Source organism: Ambystoma mexicanum, unplaced genomic scaffold, assembly GCF_040938575.1.
Source record: "Ambystoma mexicanum isolate Mex_15411 unplaced genomic scaffold, UKY_AmexF1_1 Mex_scaf46, whole genome shotgun sequence".
Taxonomy (NCBI): Eukaryota; Metazoa; Chordata; class Amphibia; order Caudata; family Ambystomatidae; genus Ambystoma; species Ambystoma mexicanum.
Window position 1 is genome coordinate 394,632 of NW_027182462.1, and position 23,846 is coordinate 418,477.

General features: G+C 43.7%; 24 non-coding genes across 24 annotated transcripts; 6 read left to right on the forward strand and 18 right to left on the reverse strand.

Moving 5' to 3' along the window:
• Positions 1 to 435: 435 nt before the first annotated feature.
• On the forward strand, positions 436 to 530 carry TRNAI-UAU (transfer RNA isoleucine (anticodon UAU)). Its single transcript has 2 exons — positions 436 to 473; positions 495 to 530. It is a non-coding gene; the product is annotated as a tRNA-Ile (tRNA).
• A 1,497-nt stretch (positions 531 to 2,027) lies between these two features.
• On the reverse strand, positions 2,028 to 2,099 carry TRNAT-CGU (transfer RNA threonine (anticodon CGU)). The gene has a single exon. It is a non-coding gene; the product is annotated as a tRNA-Thr (tRNA).
• A 546-nt stretch (positions 2,100 to 2,645) lies between these two features.
• TRNAS-GCU (transfer RNA serine (anticodon GCU)) lies at positions 2,646 to 2,727 on the reverse strand. The gene has a single exon. It is a non-coding gene; the product is annotated as a tRNA-Ser (tRNA).
• Positions 2,728 to 3,414: 687 nt separating this feature from the next.
• Positions 3,415 to 3,486, reverse strand: TRNAT-UGU (transfer RNA threonine (anticodon UGU)). Its single transcript has one exon. It is a non-coding gene; the product is annotated as a tRNA-Thr (tRNA).
• Positions 3,487 to 4,508: 1,022 nt separating this feature from the next.
• TRNAI-UAU (transfer RNA isoleucine (anticodon UAU)) lies at positions 4,509 to 4,603 on the forward strand. The gene is made up of 2 exons: positions 4,509 to 4,546; positions 4,568 to 4,603. It is a non-coding gene; the product is annotated as a tRNA-Ile (tRNA).
• A 1,488-nt stretch (positions 4,604 to 6,091) lies between these two features.
• Positions 6,092 to 6,163, reverse strand: TRNAT-CGU (transfer RNA threonine (anticodon CGU)). The gene has a single exon. It is a non-coding gene; the product is annotated as a tRNA-Thr (tRNA).
• Positions 6,164 to 6,709: 546 nt separating this feature from the next.
• On the reverse strand, positions 6,710 to 6,791 carry TRNAS-GCU (transfer RNA serine (anticodon GCU)). Its single transcript has one exon. It is a non-coding gene; the product is annotated as a tRNA-Ser (tRNA).
• Positions 6,792 to 7,478: 687 nt separating this feature from the next.
• Positions 7,479 to 7,550, reverse strand: TRNAT-UGU (transfer RNA threonine (anticodon UGU)). Its single transcript has one exon. It is a non-coding gene; the product is annotated as a tRNA-Thr (tRNA).
• Positions 7,551 to 8,572: 1,022 nt separating this feature from the next.
• Positions 8,573 to 8,667, forward strand: TRNAI-UAU (transfer RNA isoleucine (anticodon UAU)). The gene is made up of 2 exons: positions 8,573 to 8,610; positions 8,632 to 8,667. It is a non-coding gene; the product is annotated as a tRNA-Ile (tRNA).
• Positions 8,668 to 10,164: 1,497 nt separating this feature from the next.
• TRNAT-CGU (transfer RNA threonine (anticodon CGU)) lies at positions 10,165 to 10,236 on the reverse strand. The gene has a single exon. It is a non-coding gene; the product is annotated as a tRNA-Thr (tRNA).
• Positions 10,237 to 10,782: 546 nt separating this feature from the next.
• Positions 10,783 to 10,864, reverse strand: TRNAS-GCU (transfer RNA serine (anticodon GCU)). Its single transcript has one exon. It is a non-coding gene; the product is annotated as a tRNA-Ser (tRNA).
• A 687-nt stretch (positions 10,865 to 11,551) lies between these two features.
• On the reverse strand, positions 11,552 to 11,623 carry TRNAT-UGU (transfer RNA threonine (anticodon UGU)). Its single transcript has one exon. It is a non-coding gene; the product is annotated as a tRNA-Thr (tRNA).
• A 1,022-nt stretch (positions 11,624 to 12,645) lies between these two features.
• TRNAI-UAU (transfer RNA isoleucine (anticodon UAU)) lies at positions 12,646 to 12,740 on the forward strand. Its single transcript has 2 exons — positions 12,646 to 12,683; positions 12,705 to 12,740. It is a non-coding gene; the product is annotated as a tRNA-Ile (tRNA).
• Positions 12,741 to 14,237: 1,497 nt separating this feature from the next.
• Positions 14,238 to 14,309, reverse strand: TRNAT-CGU (transfer RNA threonine (anticodon CGU)). Its single transcript has one exon. It is a non-coding gene; the product is annotated as a tRNA-Thr (tRNA).
• Positions 14,310 to 14,855: 546 nt separating this feature from the next.
• Positions 14,856 to 14,937, reverse strand: TRNAS-GCU (transfer RNA serine (anticodon GCU)). The gene has a single exon. It is a non-coding gene; the product is annotated as a tRNA-Ser (tRNA).
• Positions 14,938 to 15,624: 687 nt separating this feature from the next.
• On the reverse strand, positions 15,625 to 15,696 carry TRNAT-UGU (transfer RNA threonine (anticodon UGU)). The gene has a single exon. It is a non-coding gene; the product is annotated as a tRNA-Thr (tRNA).
• A 1,022-nt stretch (positions 15,697 to 16,718) lies between these two features.
• TRNAI-UAU (transfer RNA isoleucine (anticodon UAU)) lies at positions 16,719 to 16,813 on the forward strand. Its single transcript has 2 exons — positions 16,719 to 16,756; positions 16,778 to 16,813. It is a non-coding gene; the product is annotated as a tRNA-Ile (tRNA).
• A 1,497-nt stretch (positions 16,814 to 18,310) lies between these two features.
• On the reverse strand, positions 18,311 to 18,382 carry TRNAT-CGU (transfer RNA threonine (anticodon CGU)). The gene has a single exon. It is a non-coding gene; the product is annotated as a tRNA-Thr (tRNA).
• Positions 18,383 to 18,927: 545 nt separating this feature from the next.
• Positions 18,928 to 19,009, reverse strand: TRNAS-GCU (transfer RNA serine (anticodon GCU)). The gene has a single exon. It is a non-coding gene; the product is annotated as a tRNA-Ser (tRNA).
• Positions 19,010 to 19,696: 687 nt separating this feature from the next.
• TRNAT-UGU (transfer RNA threonine (anticodon UGU)) lies at positions 19,697 to 19,768 on the reverse strand. Its single transcript has one exon. It is a non-coding gene; the product is annotated as a tRNA-Thr (tRNA).
• A 1,022-nt stretch (positions 19,769 to 20,790) lies between these two features.
• TRNAI-UAU (transfer RNA isoleucine (anticodon UAU)) lies at positions 20,791 to 20,885 on the forward strand. Its single transcript has 2 exons — positions 20,791 to 20,828; positions 20,850 to 20,885. It is a non-coding gene; the product is annotated as a tRNA-Ile (tRNA).
• Positions 20,886 to 22,382: 1,497 nt separating this feature from the next.
• TRNAT-CGU (transfer RNA threonine (anticodon CGU)) lies at positions 22,383 to 22,454 on the reverse strand. Its single transcript has one exon. It is a non-coding gene; the product is annotated as a tRNA-Thr (tRNA).
• Positions 22,455 to 23,000: 546 nt separating this feature from the next.
• TRNAS-GCU (transfer RNA serine (anticodon GCU)) lies at positions 23,001 to 23,082 on the reverse strand. Its single transcript has one exon. It is a non-coding gene; the product is annotated as a tRNA-Ser (tRNA).
• Positions 23,083 to 23,769: 687 nt separating this feature from the next.
• On the reverse strand, positions 23,770 to 23,841 carry TRNAT-UGU (transfer RNA threonine (anticodon UGU)). The gene has a single exon. It is a non-coding gene; the product is annotated as a tRNA-Thr (tRNA).
• Between the last annotated feature and the right edge of the window lie 5 nt (positions 23,842 to 23,846).

Below are 23,846 nucleotides of genomic sequence, written 5' to 3' on the forward strand. Positions count from 1 at the left end.
AAACATCTTCAAAATAGAACCACAATGCGTTCCTTGTTGAGGTACATCCAGCCGTTTGCAGGAAAACTGCCTCACTTGCTGTTGAGAAAAATTCATCAAAGTCCTGGGGTGTTTATAGGCATCGCCAAGATGACATTGGGAGGTGTTTCAATTGACACGTGTTGAATATGAGGAAGAGCATCATGCTGGCTCCAGTGGCACTGCCTGCAGCATGACAAAAATGTAGAAGGGACATTTGACTGCACCATTGGCTGAACATCAGTGGCAAAGTGTATATCAGGCTAAAAGGTAAGCTCCAGTGGCACAATATGGGCACTACAAGGCACCCATAATTTGGTGTCAGCTAAAAAGACAATGCCAGAGCTTGTGGGTGCTTTTGTACACTTGTGTGTGTGTTTGTGGGTGTAGTTTCATGTCGAAAACCAAAACCCAGCAGCTCCAGTGGCGCAATCGGTTAGCGCACGGTACTTATACAGCAGTACATGCAGTGAGCAATGCCGAGGTTGTGAGTTCAAGCCTCACCTGGAGCAACTTTGGAACTTTTTACTAATTCACCTCAAAACTGAATTATTGAACCAATAAATGTTCTGGACATTTTTTGGTTCACCTCAAGGTTTCCTTGATTGTCAGTTAATGTTGTATGACAGCTCCTCTGCCTTTTAGACATGGAATACTCATTGCAAGTTATTTATGGGGTGTTTGCGCTTTAAATACAGCTACGGAGGGTTTTTGAAAATAGAACAGAAAATAAAAAATGTCAACTGTTATTATACTCCATTTTCTGCTGAGCACCACTTACGGAAGACATTTGTAAAGGTAGAAAAAGGGTTACTGGAGTAGGATCCAGGAGACAATATCAACTTACAAAGAATAATGTTGTCTATTTACTGCATTATCGCCTTTGAAGCAAACCTCTGAGAATAAATACCCTTTCACTAATCAGGCAGTCACTTTGATAAAATCAAGCAGAACAAGGATGCTGATAGGAACTCGCCTCATTTGCATATGGGCTAGGGCTTCTGGGAGCCATGAGAATTAGGAGTTGAAGGTTTTGCAGATCGAGATTGCTAAAGGGCTGGGCCTTTGCACAGACCTCTCCATGCCTGATTGGTGCCGAAGGTTAGTTGCAAGTGGTCCCCTGCTCAGCCTACCTTACACAGGGCCATGCCCAGTTAGGCCCCTCAGGGCTAGGCCCGGCAGGGCTAAGCCCGGCGTTCGTCAGGCGTTCGTCAGGCGAAGTGCCTGGACCCCTGCTCATCATACCTCAGAATCTGGTCTAGCTATTGCAGACATGGGGAATGGTGCTTATATCCCATTGACAGCGCCCACAAGCTGCATACTAATAGCCAATGATGTGTGAATGCGGTCAGGGTAGCAGACATATAGAACAATTGGGTGGGTTCGCTTCCGAACTGGATGCACAGGAGCAGGAGAGAATGGCTGTTGGCGATGTATGCAACTTGCTCTGCGTGAACACATCTACCGACCCCTTCCCCTACACACACGGGCACATACACACACACACACACATAGCCATTGGAGCTATGCAGAGCTAATCAGAAAGATTGGTAATCATTAGAACATGAAAGATATGTGTTCATTTTTTATTAAACTTGTGGACTCCCGCAGAAACGGAGGGACTCACATCTCTAATTGAGGCTTGCTTACCTCTATACAAATGTGTTTGCTGGCTGTATTTCTTCAACTGGTATGTGCGGTTGTGTCTGTCTTTGTCTTTCAACACGCCTGGCACGTTTACATTATCAAAGAGATGATTGTATGGAGATGGGGAACACCCCTCCGTTGCATTGTGAACTTGAACAGTCTTTTCACCAAAGCAGCTACATGCGACATTGCAAGGTTTTTGTCAGTCTTTGCCTGAAAACATTAGGCCTTCCTCTCGAACTCTATTTCACTCCTTCTGTGGAAGACTTCAATTATGAGGATGCATCCCGTCATAAAAGGTTCTCTGTAGATGGTGCAACTCTGGCTTCTCTTCCCCGTGCTTTTTGAAAATAATCCGCCCGAGGCCCTGATGAGGTTTGTACTCATGACCGCTGGTTTACGAGACCAGTGCTCTGCCACTGAGCTACAAGGCCACCTGCTGCTTGCTCACAGCCAACAACAGAAAGTGCAAAGAAACCATGGGTTTTACCTAGGTAGATCTCCAGGTATATGAATTCCTGGTTGTGTAAAAATGGCTGTATATCTCTGCATGTGTTCAGTACGTCATCATACATCTGATTTGCGAAAGCGTGTGTGCTTATGTTGGTGATACATTGTCGGTATGCGCTTGAGTATGTACTTTTACGAGTATGTATGTATTGAGTAGGATGCTGAACAGGTTCATGAGTTTAGATAGCAGGTCAGAATGATGGCAAAAGGAACATGTAAAAGGCAGACAACTAAAAGAAAAAAGAATTTGGGATGTAAGCTTGGGAATTTACTAACTGCGCTGATTTTGGCTCCTATAATAGTAAAGAATGGAAACCTACGAGGAAAGTCTTTGACTAATTTCATTCTCCGCCTGCACCAATGAACTTATTTTTACATCTCTATTTCCATATCTGTACTCATTCCTGTCTTTCACTGGGAGGTTGAAAGACTTTGGTCTATGTTTAAATGCAGACTATAAAGAAAAAATACGACGAAGGTGGGATTCGAACCCACGCGTGCAGAGCACAATGGATTAGCAGTCCATCGCCTTAACCACTCGGCCACCTCGTCTGTTTGGGAACGGTGCTCGAGTCCCATGCTTAAAGAAGAGATAAAACAATGGTGGTGCAAAGTCAGTGAAAAATAGATCATGTTTGTCATAGTAGAAACAAGATCGTTGACTCGTTCTTTCTTACCCGGCCATTGATAGATAAACACATCAAGTTGAAGTTCAGAAAAATATAACAAGAGCTCCTGGAGGGTTCACAACACTAATCCAGAGGAAGGTGCTTGAGCTTCCGTATGGCACACCATTAGTAGTAAAACCAGCATAACGCAAGCTCCAGTTTCCCAGTGTTTGGCATCATTCAACGTTTCCAGCCAAGATCAAAGTTCAGATGCTGCTGCTTCCTGTGATGTCATTGAATTTAAATAGTGAGTGATGGCAATAACCCTTTTCCAATTAAATTTTGCCACATCAACGTCCCTGAAAATAGAGAAAGGCGTGCAACCCAGAACCGCTGTACTGTTCAATAGAGTAAGGGCTTCACCGTGATCATCTGCATCTGTCATCACAAGATTATCAAGGTCTTTTTCTTGAAGAAATTAGGTCCAGAAAGCCGACCTTCCCCACAGACTATTCAGACACCTTGCGCTTGTGGCTTTGTTATAGGCCCGAATCCATTGGTAAAAGGTTGCACAGGTACAATGTGCAATATCAGTTCCTATTCAACAATGTTCAAGAAAATTACCATTTGGAGGCCCTGATGAGGATCGAACTCACGACCCCTGGTTTACAAGACCAGTGCTCTGCCACTGAGCTACAGAGCCCCTCAGGTTATGACGCATAACAGCAACACAACGAGCACACAACATGATGTTTACTGGGTAGACATATTTGAAGGGTGTGTGAGAATGTATGTATATGATTGTGATTTGACCTGTTTTTTTCTGGCCGATTTTTTGAGGAGCAGCTAATTTGTGCGTATTCCGCGCAATTTTAGGGTGACTAATGAGGAGATGTGATGCGTGAAAGTTGAAAAAAACATGTACATGGCAGCAGAGAGACAATATGGATATTACCTTTGCTTTTTTAAATTTCTATCCGGATTCTGGCTCAAAGGGTAGTCAAGCACAGCAGATTGCATTCCTGCCAGTAACACGACAACCTTGTTTGTGTCCTTCTTAATCAACTAACATGCATATTTTCACTTTTGTCTGTATGTTCTTTGAAAGCCAATGGCAATGGTGCTTAGAGCAATGCAGATGTTTAAAAAAGATTTCAAAAGTTAAAATCGACAAAGGTGGGATTCGAAACCACGCGTGTACAGCAGATTAGCAGTCCATCGCCTTAACCACTCGGCCACCTCGTCTACAGGGATTATGTTAGGCATTCAAGTCTTTACAGGTAATAACACAAACATCTTCAAAATAGAACCACAATGCGTTCCTTGTTGAGGTACATCCAGCCGTTTGCAGGAAAACTGCCTCACTTGCTGTTGAGAAAAATTCATCAAAGTCCTGGGGTGTTTATAGGCATCGCCAAGATGACATTGGGAGGTGTTTCAATTGACACGTGTTGAATATGAGGAAGAGCATCATGCTGGCTCCAGTGGCACTGCCTGGAGCATGACAAAAATGTAGAAGGGACATTTGACTGCACCATTGGCTGAACATCAGTGGCAAAGTGTATATCAGGCTAAAAGGTAAGCTCCAGTGGCACAATATGGGCACTACAAGGCACCCATAATTTGGTGTCAGCTAAAAAGACAATGCCAGAGCTTGTGGGTGCTTTTGTACACTTGTGTGTGTGTTTGTGGGTGTAGTTTCATGTCGAAAACCAAAACACAGCAGCTCCAGTGGCGCAATCGGTTAGCGCGCGGTACTTATACAGCAGTACATGCAGTGAGCAATGCCGAGGTTGTGAGTTCAAGCCTCACCTGGAGCAACTTTGGAACTTTTTACTAATTCACCTCAAAACTGAATTATTGAACCAATAAATGTTCTGGACATTTTTTGGTTCACCTCAAGGTTTCCTTGATTGTCAGTTAATGTTGTATGACAGCTCCTCTGCCTTTTAGACATGGAATACTCATTGCAAGTTATTTATGGGGTGTTTGCGCTTTAAATACAGCTACGGAGGGTTTTTGAAAATAGAACAGAAAATAAAAAATGTCAACTGTTATTATACTCCATTTTCTGCTGAGCACCACTTACGGAAGACATTTGTAAAGGTAGAAAAAGGGTTACTGGAGTAGGATCCAGGAGACAATATCAACTTACAAAGAATAATGTTGTCTATTTACTGCATTATCGCCTTTGAAGCAAACCTCTGAGAATAAATACCCTTTCACTAATCAGGCAGTCACTTTGATAAAATCAAGCAGAACAAGGATGCTGATAGGAACTCGCCTTATTTGCATATGGGCTAGGGCTTCTGGGAGCCATGAGAATTAGGAGTTGAAGGTTTTGCAGATCGAGATTGCTAAAGGGCTGGGCATTTGCACAGACCTCTCCATGCCTGATTGGTGCCGAAGGTTAGTTGCAAGTGGTCCCCTGCTCAGCCTACCTTACACAGGGCCATGCCCAGTTAGGCCCCTCAGGGCTAGGCCCGGCAGGGCTAAGCCCGGCGTTCGTCAGGCGAAGTGCCTGGACCCCTGCTCATCATACCTCAGAATCTGGTCTAGCTATTGCAGACATGGGGAATGGTGCTTATATCCCATTGACAGCGCCCACAAGCTGCATACTAATAGCCAATGATGTGTGAATGCGGTCAGGGTAGCAGACATATAGAACAATTGGGTGGGTTCGCTTCCGAACTGGATGCACAGGAGCAGGAGAGAATGGCTGTTGGCGATGTATGCAATTTGCTCTGCGTGAACACATCTACCGACCCCTTCCCCTACACACACGGGCACATACACACACACACACACACATAGCCATTGGAGCTATGCAGAGCTAATCAGAAAGATTGGTAATCATTAGAACATGAAAGATATGTGTTCATTTTTTATTAAACTTGTGGACTCCCGCAGAAACGGAGGGACTCACATCTCTAATTGAGGCTTGCTTACCTCTATACAAATGTGTTTGCTGGCTGTCTTTCTTCAACTGGTATGTGCGGTTGTGTCTGTCTTTGTCTTTCAACACGCCTGGCACGTTTACATTATCAAAGAGATGATTGTATGGAGGTGGGGAACACCCCTCCGTTGCATTGTGAACTTGAACAGTCTTTTCACCAAAGCAGCTACATGCGACATTGCAAGGTTTTTGTCAGTCTTTGCCTGAAAACATTACGCCTTCCTCTCGAACTCTATTTCACTCCTTCTGTGGAAGACTTCAATTATGAGGATGCATCCCGTCATAAAAGGTTCTCTGTAGATGGTGCAACTCTGGCTTCTCTTCCCCGTGCTTTTTGAAAATAATCCGCCCGAGGCCCTGATGAGGTTTGAACTCATGACCGCTGGTTTACGAGACCAGTGCTCTGCCACTGAGCTACAAGGCCACCTGCTGCTTGCTCACAGCCAACAACAGAAAGTGCAAAGAAACCATGGGTTTTACCTAGTTAGATCTCCAGGTATATGAATTTCTGGTTGTGTAAAAATGGCTGTATATCTCTGCATGTGTTCAGTACGTCATCATACATCTGATTTGCGAAAGCGTGTGTGCTTATGTTGGTGATACATTGTCGGTATGCGTTTGAGTATGTACTTTTACGGGTATGTATGTATTGAGTAGGATGCTGAACAGGTTCATGAGTTTAGATAGCAGGTCAGAATGATGGCAAAAGGAACATGTAAAAGGCAGACAACTAAAAGAAAAAAGAATTTGGGATGTAAGCTTGGGAATTTACTAACTGCGCTGATTTTGGCTCCTATAATAGTAAAGAATGGAAACCTACGAGGAAAGTCTTTGACTAATTTCATTCTCCGCCTGCACCAATGAACTTATTTTTACATCTCTATTTCCATATCTGTACTCATTCCTGTCTTTCACAGGGAGGTTGAAAGACTTTGGTCTATGTTTAAATGCAGACTATAAAGAAAAAATACGAGGAAGGTGGGATTCGAACCCACGCGTGCAGAGCACAATGGATTAGCAGTCCATCGCCTTAACCACTCGGCCACCTCGTCTGTTTGGGAACGGTGCTCGAGTCCCATGCTTAAAGAAGAGATAAAACAATGGTGGTGCAAAGTCAGTGAAAAATAGATCATGTTTGTCATAGTAGAAACAAGATCGTTGACTCGTTCTTCCTTACCCGGCCATTGATAGATAAACACATCAAGTTGAAGTTCAGAAAAATATAACAAGAGCTCCTGGAGGGTTCACAACACTAATCCAGAGGAAGGTGCTTGAGCTTCCGTATGGCACACCATTAGTAGTAAAACCAGCATAACGCAAGCTCCAGTTTCCCAGTGTTTGGCATCATTCAACGTTTCCAGCCAAGATCAAAGTTCAGATGCTGCTGCTTCCTGTGATGTCATTGAATTTAAATAGTGAGTGATGGCAATAACCCTTTTCCAATTAAATTTTGCCACATCAACGTCCCTGAAAATAGAGAAAGGCGTGCAACCCAGAACCGCTGTACTGTTCAATAGAGTAAGGGCTTCACCGTGATCATCTGCATCTGTCATCACAAGATTATCAAGGTCTTTTTCTTGAAGAAATTAGGTCCAGAAAGCCGACCTTCCCCACAGACTATTCAGACACCTTGCGCTTGTGGCTTTGTTATAGGGCCGAATCCATTGGTAAAAGGTTGCACAGGTACAATGTGCAATATCAGTTCCTATTCAACAATGTTCAAGAAAATTACCATTTGGAGGCCCTGATGAGGATCGAACTCACGACCCCTGCTTTACAAGACCAGTGCTCTGCCACTGAGCTACAGAGCCCCTCAGGTTATGACGCATAACAGCAACACAACGAGCACACAACATGATGTTTACTGGGTAGACATATTTGAAGGGTGTGTGAGAATGTATGTATATGATTGTGATTTGACCTGTTTTTTTCTGGGCGATTTTTTGAGGAGCAGCTAATTTGTGCGTATTCCGCGCAATTTTAGGGTGACTAATGAGGAGATGTGATGCGTGAAAGTTGAAAAAAACATGTACATGGCAGCAGAGAGACAATATGGATATTACCTTTGCTTTTTTAAATTTCTATCCGGATTCTGGCTCAAAGGGTAGTCAAGCACAGCAGATTGCATTCCTGCCAGTAACACGACAACCTTGTTTGTGTCCTTCTTAATCAACTAACATGCATATTTTCACTTTTGTCTGTATGTTCTTTGAAAGCCAATGGCAATGGTGCTTAGAGCAATGCAGATGTTTAAAAAAGATTTCAAAAGTTAAAATCGACAAAGGTGGGATTCGAAACCACGCGTGTACAGCAGATTAGCAGTCCATCGCCTTAACCACTCGGCCACCTCGTCTACAGGGATTATGTTAGGCATTCAAGTCTTTACAGGTAATAACACAAACATCTTCAAAATAGAACCACAATGCGTTCCTTGTTGAGGTACATCCAGCCGTTTGCAGGAAAACTGCCTCACTTGCTGTTGAGAAAAATTCATCAAAGTCCTGGGGTGTTTATAGGCATCGCCAAGATGACATTGGGAGGTGTTTCAATTGACACGTGTTGAATATGAGGAAGAGCATCATGCTGGCTCCAGTGGCACTGCCTGCAGCATGACAAAAATGTAGAAGGGACATTTGACTGCACCATTGGCTGAACATCAGTGGCAAAGTGTATATCAGGCTAAAAGGTAAGCTCCAGTGGCACAATATGGGCACTACAAGGCACCCATAATTTGGTGTCAGCTAAAAAGACAATGCCAGAGCTTGTGGGTGCTTTTGTACACTTGTGTGTGTGTTTGTGGGTGTAGTTTCATGTCGAAAACCAAAACCCAGCAGCTCCAGTGGCGCAATCGGTTAGCGCGCGGTACTTATACAGCAGTACATGCAGTGAGCAATGCCGAGGTTGTGAGTTCAAGCCTCACCTGGAGCAACTTTGGAACTTTTTACTAATTCACCTCAAAACTGAATTATTGAACCAATAAATGTTCTGGACATTTTTTGGTTCACCTCAAGGTTTCCTTGATTGTCAGTTAATGTTGTATGACAGCTCCTCTGCCTTTTAGACATGGAATACTCATTGCAAGTTATTTATGGGGTGTTTGCGCTTTAAATACAGCTACGGAGGGTTTTTGAAAATAGAACAGAAAATAAAAAATGTCAACTGTTATTATACTCCATTTTCTGCTGAGCACCACTTACGGAAGACATTTGTAAAGGTAGAAAAAGGGTTACTGGAGTAGGATCCAGGAGACAATATCAACTTACAAAGAATAATGTTGTCTATTTACTGCATTATCGCCTTTGAAGCAAACCTCTGAGAATAAATACCCTTTCACTAATCAGGCAGTCACTTTGATAAAATCAAGCAGAACAAGGATGCTGATAGGAACTCGCCTCATTTGCATATGGGCTAGGGCTTCTGGGAGCCATGAGAATTAGGAGTTGAAGGTTTTGCAGATCGAGATTGCTAAAGGGCTGGGCCTTTGCACAGACCTCTCCATGCCTGATTGGTGCCGAAGGTTAGTTGCAAGTGGTCCCCTGCTCAGCCTACCTTACACAGGGCCATGCCCAGTTAGGCCCCTCAGGGCTAGGCCCGGCAGGGCTAAGCCCGGCGTTCGTCAGGCGTTCGTCAGGCGAAGTGCCTGGACCCCTGCTCATCATACCTCAGAATCTGGTCTAGCTATTGCAGACATGGGGAATGGTGCTTATATCCCATTGACAGCGCCCACAAGCTGCATACTAATAGCCAATGATGTGTGAATGCGGTCAGGGTAGCAGACATATAGAACAATTGGGTGGGTTCGCTTCCGAACTGGATGCACAGGAGCAGGAGAGAATGGCTGTTGGCGATGTATGCAACTTGCTCTGCGTGAACACATCTACCGACCCCTTCCCCTACACACACGGGCACATACACACACACACACACATAGCCATTGGAGCTATGCAGAGCTAATCAGAAAGATTGGTAATCATTAGAACATGAAAGATATGTGTTCATTTTTTATTAAACTTGTGGACTCCCGCAGAAACGGAGGGACTCACATCTCTAATTGAGGCTTGCTTACCTCTATACAAATGTGTTTGCTGGCTGTCTTTCTTCAACTGGTATGTGCGGTTGTGTCTGTCTTTGTCTTTCAACACGCCTGGCACGTTTACATTATCAAAGAGATGATTGTATGGAGATGGGGAACACCCCTCCGTTGCATTGTGAACTTGAACAGTCTTTTCACCAAAGCAGCTACATGCGACATTGCAAGGTTTTTGTCAGTCTTTGCCTGAAAACATTAGGCCTTCCTCTCGAACTCTATTTCACTCCTTCTGTGGAAGACTTCAATTATGAGGATGCATCCCGTCATAAAAGGTTCTCTGTAGATGGTGCAACTCTGGCTTCTCTTCCCCGTGCTTTTTGAAAATAATCCGCCCGAGGCCCTGATGAGGTTTGTACTCATGACCGCTGGTTTACGAGACCAGTGCTCTGCCACTGAGCTACAAGGCCACCTGCTGCTTGCTCACAGCCAACAACAGAAAGTGCAAAGAAACCATGGGTTTTACCTAGGTAGATCTCCAGGTATATGAATTCCTGGTTGTGTAAAAATGGCTGTATATCTCTGCATGTGTTCAGTACGTCATCATACATCTGATTTGCGAAAGCGTGTGTGCTTATGTTGGTGATACATTGTCGGTATGCGCTTGAGTATGTACTTTTACGAGTATGTATGTATTGAGTAGGATGCTGAACAGGTTCATGAGTTTAGATAGCAGGTCAGAATGATGGCAAAAGGAACATGTAAAAGGCAGACAACTAAAAGAAAAAAGAATTTGGGATGTAAGCTTGGGAATTTACTAACTGCGCTGATTTTGGCTCCTATAATAGTAAAGAATGGAAACCTACGAGGAAAGTCTTTGACTAATTTCATTCTCCGCCTGCACCAATGAACTTATTTTTACATCTCTATTTCCATATCTGTACTCATTCCTGTCTTTCACTGGGAGGTTGAAAGACTTTGGTCTATGTTTAAATGCAGACTATAAAGAAAAAATACGAGGAAGGTGGGATTCAAACCCACGCGTGCAGAGCACAATGGATTAGCAGTCCATCGCCTTAACCACTCGGCCACCTCGTCTGTTTGGGAACGGTGCTCGAGTCCCATGCTTAAAGAAGAGATAAAACAATGGTGGTGCAAAGTCAGTGAAAAATAGATCATGTTTGTCATAGTAGAAACAAGATCGTTGACTCGTTCTTTCTTACCCGGCCATTGATAGATAAACACATCAAGTTGAAGTTCAGAAAAATATAACAAGAGCTCCTGGAGGGTTCACAACACTAATCCAGAGGAAGGTGCTTGAGCTTCCGTATGGCACACCATTAGTAGTAAAACCAGCATAACGCAAGCTCCAGTTTCCCAGTGTTTGGCATCATTCAACGTTTCCAGCCAAGATCAAAGTTCAGATGCTGCTGCTTCCTGTGATGTCATTGAATTTAAATAGTGAGTGATGGCAATAACCCTTTTCCAATTAAATTTTGCCACATCAACGTCCCTGAAAATAGAGAAAGGCGTGCAACCCAGAACCGCTGTACTGTTCAATAGAGTAAGGGCTTCACCGTGATCATCTGCATCTGTCATCACAAGATTATCAAGGTCTTTTTCTTGAAGAAATTAGGTCCAGAAAGCCGACCTTCCCCACAGACTATTCAGACACCTTGCGCTTGTGGCTTTGTTATAGGCCCGAATCCATTGGTAAAAGGTTGCACAGGTACAATGTGCAATATCAGTTCCTATTCAACAATGTTCAAGAAAATTACCGTTTGGAGGCCCTGATGAGGATCGAACTCACGACCCCTGGTTTACAAGACCAGTGCTCTGCCACTGAGCTACAGAGCCCCTCAGGTTATGACGCATAACAGCAACACAACGAGCACACAACATGATGTTTACTGGGTAGACATATTTGAAGGGTGTGTGAGAATGTATGTATATGATTGTGATTTGACCTGTTTTTTTCTGGGCGATTTTTTGAGGAGCAGCTAATTTGTGCGTATTCCGCGCAATTTTAGGGTGACTAATGAGGAGATGTGATGCGTGAAAGTTGAAAAAAACATGTACATGGCAGCAGAGAGACAATATGGATATTACCTTTGCTTTTTTAAATTTCTATCCGGATTCTGGCTCAAAGGGTAGTCAAGCACAGCAGATTGCATTCCTGCCAGTAACACGACAACCTTGTTTGTGTCCTTCTTAATCAACTAACATGCATATTTTCACTTTTGTCTGTATGTTCTTTGAAAGCCAATGGCAATGGTGCTTAGAGCAATGCAGATGTTTAAAAAAGATTTCAAAAGTTAAAATCGACAAAGGTGGGATTCGAAACCACGCGTGTACAGCAGATTAGCAGTCCATCGCCTTAACCACTCGGCCACCTCGTCTACAGGGATTATGTTAGGCATTCAAGTCTTTACAGGTAATAACACAAACATCTTCAAAATAGAACCACAATGCGTTCCTTGTTGAGGTACATCCAGCCGTTTGCAGGAAAACTGCCTCACTTGCTGTTGAGAAAAATTCATCAAAGTCCTGGGGTGTTTATAGGCATCGCCAAGATGACATTGGGAGGTGTTTCAATTGACACGTGTTGAATATGAGGAAGAGCATCATGCTGGCTCCAGTGGCACTGCCTGGAGCATGACAAAAATGTAGAAGGGACATTTGACTGCACCATTGGCTGAACATCAGTGGCAAAGTGTATATCAGGCTAAAAGGTAAGCTCCAGTGGCACAATATGGGCACTACAAGGCACCCATAATTTGGTGTCAGCTAAAAAGACAATGCCAGAGCTTGTGGGTGCTTTTGTACACTTGTGTGTGTGTTTGTGGGTGTAGTTTCATGTCGAAAACCAAAACACAGCAGCTCCAGTGGCGCAATCGGTTAGCGCGCGGTACTTATACAGCAGTACATGCAGTGAGCAATGCCGAGGTTGTGAGTTCAAGCCTCACCTGGAGCAACTTTGGAACTTTTTACTAATTCACCTCAAAACTGAATTATTGAACCAATAAATGTTCTGGACATTTTTTGGTTCACCTCAAGGTTTCCTTGATTGTCAGTTAATGTTGTATGACAGCTCCTCTGCCTTTTAGACATGGAATACTCATTGCAAGTTATTTATGGGGTGTTTGCGCTTTAAATACAGCTACGGAGGGTTTTTGAAAATAGAACAGAAAATAAAAAATGTCAACTGTTATTATACTCCATTTTCTGCTGAGCACCACTTACGGAAGACATTTGTAAAGGTAGAAAAAGGGTTACTGGAGTAGGATCCAGGAGACAATATCAACTTACAAAGAATAATGTTGTCTATTTACTGCATTATCGCCTTTGAAGCAAACCTCTGAGAATAAATACCCTTTCACTAATCAGGCAGTCACTTTGATAAAATCAAGCAGAACAAGGATGCTGATAGGAACTCGCCTCATTTGCATATGGGCTAGGGCTTCTGGGAGCCATGAGAATTAGGAGTTGAAGGTTTTGCAGATCGAGATTGCTAAAGGGCTGGGCCTTTGCACAGACCTCTCCATGCCTGATTGGTGCCGAAGGTTAGTTGCAAGTGGTCCCCTGCTCAGCCTACCTTACACAGGGCCATGCCCAGTTAGGCCCCTCAGGGCTAGGCCCGGCAGGGCTAAGCCCGGCGTTCGTCAGGCGTTCGTCAGGCGAAGTGCCTGGACCCCTGCTCATCATACCTCAGAATCTGGTCTAGCTATTGCAGACATGGGGAATGGTGCTTATATCCCATTGACAGCGCCCACAAGCTGCATACTAATAGCCAATGATGTGTGAATGCGGTCAGGGTAGCAGACATATAGAACAATTGGGTGGGTTCGCTTCCGAACTGGATGCACAGGAGCAGGAGAGAATGGCTGTTGGCGATGTATGCAACTTGCTCTGCGTGAACACATCTACCGACCCCTTCCCCTACACACACGGGCACATACACACACACACACACATAGCCATTGGAGCTATGCAGAGCTAATCAGAAAGATTGGTAATCATTAGAACATGAAAGATATGTGTTCATTTTTTATTAAACTTGTGGACTCCCGCAGAAACGGAGGGACTCACATCTCTAATTGAGGCTTGCTTACCTCTATACAAATGTGTTTGCTGGCTGTCTTTCTTCAACTGGTATGTGCGGTTGTGTCTGTCTTTGTCTTTCAACACGCCTGGCACGTTTACATTATCAAAGAGATGATTGTATGGAGATGGGGAACACCCCTCCGTTGCATTGTGAACTTGAACAGTCTTTTCACCAAAGCAGCTACATGCGACATTGCAAGGTTTTTGTCAGTCTTTGCCTGAAAACATTAGGCCTTCCTCTCGAACTCTATTTCACTCCTTCTGTGGAAGACTTCAATTATGAGGATGCATCCCGTCATAAAAGGTTCTCTGTAGATGGTGCAACTCTGGCTTCTCTTCCCCGTGCTTTTTGAAAATAATCCGCCCGAGGCCCTGATGAGGTTTGTACTCATAACCGCTGGTTTACGAGACCAGTGCTCTGCCACTGAGCTACAAGGCCACCTGCTGCTTGCTCACAGCCAACAACAGAAAGTGCAAAGAAACCATGGGTTTTACCTAGGTAGATCTCCAGGTATATGAATTCCTGGTTGTGTAAAAATGGCTGTATATCTCTGCATGTGTTCAGTACGTCATCATACATCTGATTTGCGAAAGCGTGTGTGCTTATGTTGGTGATACATTGTCGGTATGCGCTTGAGTATGTACTTTTACGAGTATGTATGTATTGAGTAGGATGCTGAACAGGTTCATGAGTTTAGATAGCAGGTCAGAATGATGGCAAAAGGAACATGTAAAAGGCAGACAACTAAAAGAAAAAAGAATTTGGGATGTAAGCTTGGGAATTTACTAACTGCGCTGATTTTGGCTCCTATAATAGTAAAGAATGGAAACCTACGAGGAAAGTCTTTGACTAATTTCATTCTCCGCCTGCACCAATGAACTTATTTTTACATCTCTATTTCCATATCTGTACTCATTCCTGTCTTTCACTGGGAGGTTGAAAGACTTTGGTCTATGTTTAAATGCAGACTATAAAGAAAAAATACGAGGAAGGTGGGATTCGAACCCACGCGTGCAGAGCACAATGGATTAGCAGTCCATCGCCTTAACCACTCGGCCACCTCGTCTGTTTGGGAACGGTGCTCGAGTCCCATGCTTAAAGAAGAGATAAAACAATGGTGGTGCAAAGTCAGTGAAAAATAGATCATGTTTGTCATAGTAGAAACAAGATCGTTGACTCGTTCTTTCTTACCCGGCCATTGATAGATAAACACATCAAGTTGAAGTTCAGAAAAATATAACAAGAGCTCCTGGAGGGTTCACAACACTAATCCAGAGGAAGGTGCTTGAGCTTCCGTATGGCACACCATTAGTAGTAAAACCAGCATAACGCAAGCTCCAGTTTCCCAGTGTTTGGCATCATTCAACGTTTCCAGCCAAGATCAAAGTTCAGATGCTGCTGCTTCCTGTGATGTCATTGAATTTAAATAGTGAGTGATGGCAATAACCCTTTTCCAATTAAATTTTGCCACATCAACGTCCCTGAAAATAGAGAAAGGCGTGCAACCCAGAACCGCTGTACTGTTCAATAGAGTAAGGGCTTCACCGTGATCATCTGCATCTGTCATCACAAGATTATCAAGGTCTTTTTCTTGAAGAAATTAGGTCCAGAAAGCCGACCTTCCCCACAGACTATTCAGACACCTTGCGCTTGTGGCTTTGTTATAGGCCCGAATCCATTGGTAAAAGGTTGCACAGGTACAATGTGCAATATCAGTTCCTATTCAACAATGTTCAAGAAAATTACCATTTGGAGGCCCTGATGAGGATCGAACTCACGACCCCTGGTTTACAAGACCAGTGCTCTGCCACTGAGCTACAGAGCCCCTCAGGTTATGACGCATAACAGCAACACAACGAGCACACAACATGATGTTTACTGGGTAGACATATTTGAAGGGTGTGTGAGAATGTATGTATATGATTGTGATTTGACCTGTTTTTTTCTGGCCGATTTTTTGAGGAGCAGCTAATTTGTGCGTATTCCGCGCAATTTTAGGGTGACTAATGAGGAGATGTGATGCGTGAAAGTTGAAAAAAACATGTACATGGCAGCAGAGAGACAATATGGATATTACCTTTGCTTTTTTAAATTTCTATCCGGATTCTGGCTCAAAGGGTAGTCAAGCACAGCAGATTGCATTCCTGCCAGTAACACGACAACCTTGTTTGTGTCCTTCTTAATCAACTAACATGCATATTTTCACTTTTGTCTGTATGTTCTTTGAAAGCCAATGGCAATGGTGCTTAGAGCAATGCAGATGTTTAAAAAAGATTTCAAAAGTTAAAATCGACAAAGGTGGGATTCGAAACCACGCGTGTACAGCAGATTAGCAGTCCATCGCCTTAACCACTCGGCCACCTCGTCTACAGGGATTATGTTAGGCATTCAAGTCTTTACAGGTAATAACACAAACATCTTCAAAATAGAACCACAATGCGTTCCTTGTTGAGGTACATCCAGCCGTTTGCAGGAAAACTGCCTCACTTGCTGTTGAGAAAAATTCATCAAAGTCCTGGGGTGTTTATAGGCATCGCCAAGATGACATTGGGAGGTGTTTCAATTGACACGTGTTGAATATGAGGAAGAGCATCATGCTGGCTCCAGTGGCACTGCCTGGAGCATGACAAAAATGTAGAAGGGACATTTGACTGCACCATTGGCTGAACATCAGTGGCAAAGTGTATATCAGGCTAAAAGGTAAGCTCCAGTGGCACAATATGGGCACTACAAGGCACCCATAATTTGGTGTCAGCTAAAAAGACAATGCCAGAGCTTGTGTGTGCTTTTGTACACTTGTGTGTGTGTTTGTGGGTGTAGTTTCATGTCGAAAACCAAAACACAGCAGCTCCAGTGGCGCAATCGGTTAGCGCGCGGTACTTATACAGCAGTACATGCAGTGAGCAATGCCGAGGTTGTGAGTTCAAGCCTCACCTGGAGCAACTTTGGAACTTTTTACTAATTCACCTCAAAACTGAATTATTGAACCAATAAATGTTCTGGACATTTTTTGGTTCACCTCAAGGTTTCCTTGATTGTCAGTTAATGTTGTATGACAGCTCCTCTGCCTTTTAGACATGGAATACTCATTGCAAGTTATTTATGGGGTGTTTGCGCTTTAAATACAGCTACGGAGGGTTTTTGAAAATAGAACAGAAAATAAAAAATGTCAACTGTTATTATACTCCATTTTCTGCTGAGCACCACTTACGGAAGACATTTGTAAAGGTAGAAAAAGGGTTACTGGAGTAGGATCCAGGAGACAATATCAACTTACAAAGAATAATGTTGTCTATTTACTGCATTATCGCCTTTGAAGCAAACCTCTGAGAATAAATACCCTTTCACTAATCAGGCAGTCACTTTGATAAAATCAAGCAGAACAAGGATGCTGATAGGAACTCGCCTCATTTGCATATGGGCTAGGGCTTCTGGGAGCCATGAGAATTAGGAGTTGAAGGTTTTGCAGATCGAGATTGCTAAAGGGCTGGGCATTTGCACAGACCTCTCCATGCCTGATTGGTGCCGAAGGTTAGTTGCAAGTGGTCCCCTGCTCAGCCTACCTTACACAGGGCCATGCCCAGTTAGGCCCCTCAGGGCTAGGCCCGGCAGGGCTAAGCCCGGCGTTCGTCAGGCGTTCGTCAGGCGAAGTGCCTGGACCCCTGCTCATCATACCTCAGAATCTGGTCTAGCTATTGCAGACATGGGGAATGGTGCTTATATCCCATTGACAGCGCCCACAAGCTGCATACTAATAGCCAATGATGTGTGAATGCGGTCAGGGTAGCAGACATATAGAACAATTGGGTGGGTTCGCTTCCGAACTGGATGCACAGGAGCAGGAGAGAATGGCTGTTGGCGATGTATGCAACTTGCTCTGCGTGAACACATCTACCGACCCCTTCCCCTACACACACGGGCACATACACACACACACACACATAGCCATTGGAGCTATGCAGAGCTAATCAGAAAGATTGGTAATCATTAGAACATGAAAGATATGTGTTCATTTTTTATTAAACTTGTGGACTCCCGCAGAAACGGAGGGACTCACATCTCTAATTGAGGCTTGCTTACCTCTATACAAATGTGTTTGCTGGCTGTCTTTCTTCAACTGGTATGTGCGGTTGTGTCTGTCTTTGTCTTTCAACACGCCTGGCACGTTTACATTATCAAAGAGATGATTGTATGGAGATGGGGAACACCCCTCCGTTGCATTGTGAACTTGAACAGTCTTTTCACCAAAGCAGCTACATGCGACATTGCAAGGTTTTTGTCAGTCTTTGCCTGAAAACATTAGGCCTTCCTCTCGAACTCTATTTCACTCCTTCTGTGGAAGACTTCAATTATGAGGATGCATCCCGTCATAAAAGGTTCTCTGTAGATGGTGCAACTCTGGCTTCTCTTCCCCGTGCTTTTTGAAAATAATCCGCCCGAGGCCCTGATGAGGTTTGTACTCATGACCGCTGGTTTACGAGACCAGTGCTCTGCCACTGAGCTACAAGGCCACCTGCTGCTTGCTCACAGCCAACAACAGAAAGTGCAAAGAAACCATGGGTTTTACCTAGGTAGATCTCCAGGTATATGAATTCCTGGTTGTGTAAAAATGGCTGTATATCTCTGCATGTGTTCAGTACGTCATCATACATCTGATTTGCGAAAGCGTGTGTGCTTATGTTGGTGATACATTGTCGGTATGCGCTTGAGTATGTACTTTTACGAGTATGTATGTATTGAGTAGGATGCTGAACAGGTTCATGAGTTTAGATAGCAGGTCAGAATGATGGCAAAAGGAACATGTAAAAGGCAGACAACTAAAAGAAAAAAGAATTTGGGATGTAAGCTTGGGAATTTACTAACTGCGCTGATTTTGGCTCCTATAATAGTAAAGAATGGAAACCTACGAGGAAAGTCTTTGACTAATTTCATTCTCCGCCTGCACCAATGAACTTATTTTTACATCTCTATTTCCATATCTGTACTCATTCCTGTCTTTCACTGGGAGGTTGAAAGACTTTGGTCTATGTTTAAATGCAGACTATAAAGAAAAATACGAGGAAGGTGGGATTCGAACCCACGCGTGCAGAGCACAATGGATTAGCAGTCCATCGCCTTAACCACTCGGCCACCTCGTCTGTTTGGGAACGGTGCTCGAGTCCCATGCTTAAAGAAGAGATAAAACAATGGTGGTGCAAAGTCAGTGAAAAATAGATCATGTTTGTCATAGTAGAAACAAGATCGTTGACTCGTTCTTTCTTACCCGGCCATTGATAGATAAACACATCAAGTTGAAGTTCAGAAAAATATAACAAGAGCTCCTGGAGGGTTCACAACACTAATCCAGAGGAAGGTGCTTGAGCTTCCGTATGGCACACCATTAGTAGTAAAACCAGCATAACGCAAGCTCCAGTTTCCCAGTGTTTGGCATCATTCAACGTTTCCAGCCAAGATCAAAGTTCAGATGCTGCTGCTTCCTGTGATGTCATTGAATTTAAATAGTGAGTGATGGCAATAACCCTTTTCCAATTAAATTTTGCCACATCAACGTCCCTGAAAATAGAGAAAGGCGTGCAACCCAGAACCGCTGTACTGTTCAATAGAGTAAGGGCTTCACCGTGATCATCTGCATCTGTCATCACAAGATTATCAAGGTCTTTTTCTTGAAGAAATTAGGTCCAGAAAGCCGACCTTCCCCACAGACTATTCAGACACCTTGCGCTTGTGGCTTTGTTATAGGCCCGAATCCATTGGTAAAAGGTTGCACAGGTACAATGTGCAATATCAGTTCCTATTCAACAATGTTCAAGAAAATTGCCATTTGGAGGCCCTGATGAGGATCGAACTCACGACCCCTGGTTTACAAGACCAGTGCTCTGCCACTGAGCTACAGAGCCCCTCAGGTTATGACGCATAACAGCAACACAACGAGCACACAACATGATGTTTACTGGGTAGACATATTTGAAGGGTGTGTGAGAATGTATGTATATGATTGTGATTTGACCTGTTTTTTTCTGGCCGATTTTTTGAGGAGCAGCTAATTTGTGCGTATTCCGCGCAATTTTAGGGTGACTAATGAGGAGATGTGATGCGTGAAAGTTGAAAAAAACATGTACATGGCAGCAGAGAGACAATATGGATATTACCTTTGCTTTTTTAAATTTCTATCCGGATTCTGGCTCAAAGGGTAGTCAAGCACAGCAGATTGCATTCCTGCCAGTAACACGACAACCTTGTTTGTGTCCTTCTTAATCAACTAACATGCATATTTTCACTTTTGTCTGTATGTTCTTTGAAAGCCAATGGCAATGGTGCTTAGAGCAATGCAGATGTTTAAAAAAGATTTCAAAAGTTAAAATCGACAAAGGTGGGATTCGAAACCACGCGTGTACAGCAGATTAGCAGTCCATCGCCTTAACCACTCGGCCACCTCGTCTACAGGGATTATGTTAGGCATTCAAGTCTTTACAGGTAATAACACAAACATCTTCAAAATAGAACCACAATGCGTTCCTTGTTGAGGTACATCCAGCCGTTTGCAGGAAAACTGCCTCACTTGCTGTTGAGAAAAATTCATCAAAGTCCTGGGGTGTTTATAGGCATCGCCAAGATGACATTGGGAGGTGTTTCAATTGACACGTGTTGAATATGAGGAAGAGCATCATGCTGGCTCCAGTGGCACTGCCTGGAGCATGACAAAAATGTAGAAGGGACATTTGACTGCACCATTGGCTGAACATCAGTGGCAAAGTGTATATCAGGCTAAAAGGTAAGCTCCAGTGGCACAATATGGGCACTACAAGGCACCCATAATTTGGTGTCAGCTAAAAAGACAATGCCAGAGCTTGTGGGTGCTTTTGTACACTTGTGTGTGTGTTTGTGGGTGTAGTTTCATGTCGAAAACCAAAACCCAGCAGCTCCAGTGGCGCAATCGGTTAGCGCGCGGAACTTATACAGCAGTACATGCAGTGAGCAATGCCGAGGTTGTGAGTTCAAGCCTCACCTGGAGCAACTTTGGAACTTTTTACTAATTCACCTCAAAACTGAATTATTGAACCAATAAATGTTCTGGACATTTTTTGGTTCACCTCAAGGTTTCCTTGATTGTCAGTTAATGTTGTATGACAGCTCCTCTGCCTTTTAGACATGGAATACTCATTGCAAGTTATTTATGGGGTGTTTGCGCTTTAAATACAGCTACGGAGGGTTTTTGAAAATAGAACAGAAAATAAAAAATGTCAACTGTTATTATACTCCATTTTCTGCTGAGCACCACTTACGGAAGACATTTGTAAAGGTAGAAAAAGGGTTACTGGAGTAGGATCCAGGAGACAATATCAACTTACAAAGAATAATGTTGTCTATTTACTGCATTATCGCCTTTGAAGCAAACCTCTGAGAATAAATACCCTTTCACTAATCAGGCAGTCACTTTGATAAAATCAAGCAGAACAAGGATGCTGATAGGAACTCGCCTCATTTGCATATGGGCTAGGGCTTCTGGGAGCCATGAGAATTAGGAGTTGAAGGTTTTGCAGATCGAGATTGCTAAAGGGCTGGGCCTTTGCACAGACCTCTCCATGCCTGATTGGTGCCGAAGGTTAGTTGCAAGTGGTCCCCTGCTCAGCCTACCTTACACAGGGCCATGCCCAGTTAGGCCCCTCAGGGCTAGGCCCGGCAGGGCTAAGCCCGGCGTTCGTCAGGCGTTCGTCAGGCGAAGTGCCTGGACCCCTGCTCATCATACCTCAGAATCTGGTCTAGCTATTGCAGACATGGGGAATGGTGCTTATATCCCATTGACAGCGCCCACAAGCTGCATACTAATAGCCAATGATGTGTGAATGCGGTCAGGGTAGCAGACATATAGAACAATTGGGTGGGTTCGCTTCCGAACTGGATGCACAGGAGCAGGAGAGAATGGCTGTTGGCGATGTATGCAACTTGCTCTGCGTGAACACATCTACCGACCCCTTCCCCTACACACACGGGCACATACACACACACACACACATAGCCATTGGAGCTATGCAGAGCTAATCAGAAAGATTGGTAATCATTAGAACATGAAAGATATGTGTTCATTTTTTATTAAACTTGTGGACTCCCGCAGAAACGGAGGGACTCACATCTCTAATTGAGGCTTGCTTACCTCTATACAAATGTGTTTGCTGGCTGTCTTTCTTCAACTGGTATGTGCGGTTGTGTCTGTCTTTGTCTTTCAACACGCCTGGCACGTTTACATTATCAAAGAGATGATTGTATGGAGATGGGGAACACCCCTCCGTTGCATTGTGAACTTGAACAGTCTTTTCACCAAAGCAGCTACATGCGACATTGCAAGGTTTTTGTCAGTCTTTGCCTGAAAACATTAGGCCTTCCTCTCGAACTCTATTTCACTCCTTCTGTGGAAGACTTCAATTATGAGGATGCATCCCGTCATAAAAGGTTCTCTGTAGATGGTGCAACTCTGGCTTCTCTTCCCCGTGCTTTTTGAAAATAATCCGCCCGAGGCCCTGATGAGGTTTGTACTCATGACCGCTGGTTTACGAGACCAGTGCTCTGCCACTGAGCTACAAGGCCACCTGCTGCTTGCTCACAGCCAACAACAGAAAGTGCAAAGAAACCATGGGTTTTACCTAGGTAGATCTCCAGGTATATGAATTCCTGGTTGTGTAAAAATGGCTGTATATCTCTGCATGTGTTCAGTACGTCATCATACATCTGATTTGCGAAAGCGTGTGTGCTTATGTTGGTGATACATTGTCGGTATGCGCTTGAGTATGTACTTTTACGAGTATGTATGTATTGAGTAGGATGCTGAACAGGTTCATGAGTTTAGATAGCAGGTCAGAATGATGGCAAAAGGAACATGTAAAAGGCAGACAACTAAAAGAAAAAAGAATTTGGGATGTAAGCTTGGGAATTTACTAACTGCGCTGATTTTGGCTCCTATAATAGTAAAGAATGGAAACCTACGAGGAAAGTCTTTGACTAATTTCATTCTCCGCCTGCACCAATGAACTTATTTTTACATCTCTATTTCCATATCTGTACTCATTCCTGTCTTTCACTGGGAGGTTGAAAGACTTTGGTCTATGTTTAAATGCAGACTATAAAGAAAAAATACGACGAAGGTGGGATTCGAACCCACGCGTGCAGAGCACAATGGATTAGCAGTCCATCGCCTTAACCACTCGGCCACCTCGTCTGTTTGGGAACGGTGCTCGAGTCCCATGCTTAAAGAAGAGATAAAACAATGGTGGTGCAAAGTCAGTGAAAAATAGATCATGTTTGTCATAGTAGAAACAAGATCGTTGACTCGTTCTTTCTTACCCGGCCATTGATAGATAAACACATCAAGTTGAAGTTCAGAAAAATATAACAAGAGCTCCTGGAGGGTTCACAACACTAATCCAGAGGAAGGTGCTTGAGCTTCCGTATGGCACACCATTAGTAGTAAAACCAGCATAACGCAAGCTCCAGTTTCCCAGTGTTTGGCATCATTCAACGTTTCCAGCCAAGATCAAAGTTCAGATGCTGCTGCTTCCTGTGATGTCATTGAATTTAAATAGTGAGTGATGGCAATAACCCTTTTCCAATTAAATTTTGCCACATCAACGTCCCTGAAAATAGAGAAAGGCGTGCAACCCAGAACCGCTGTACTGTTCAATAGAGTAAGGGCTTCACCGTGATCATCTGCATCTGTCATCACAAGATTATCAAGGTCTTTTTCTTGAAGAAATTAGGTCCAGAAAGCCGACCTTCCCCACAGACTATTCAGACACCTTGCGCTTGTGGCTTTGTTATAGGCCCGAATCCATTGGTAAAAGGTTGCACAGGTACAATGTGCAATATCAGTTCCTATTCAACAATGTTCAAGAAAATTACCATTTGGAGGCCCTGATGAGGATCGAACTCACGACCCCTGGTTTACAAGACCAGTGCTCTGCCACTGAGCTACAGAGCCCCTCA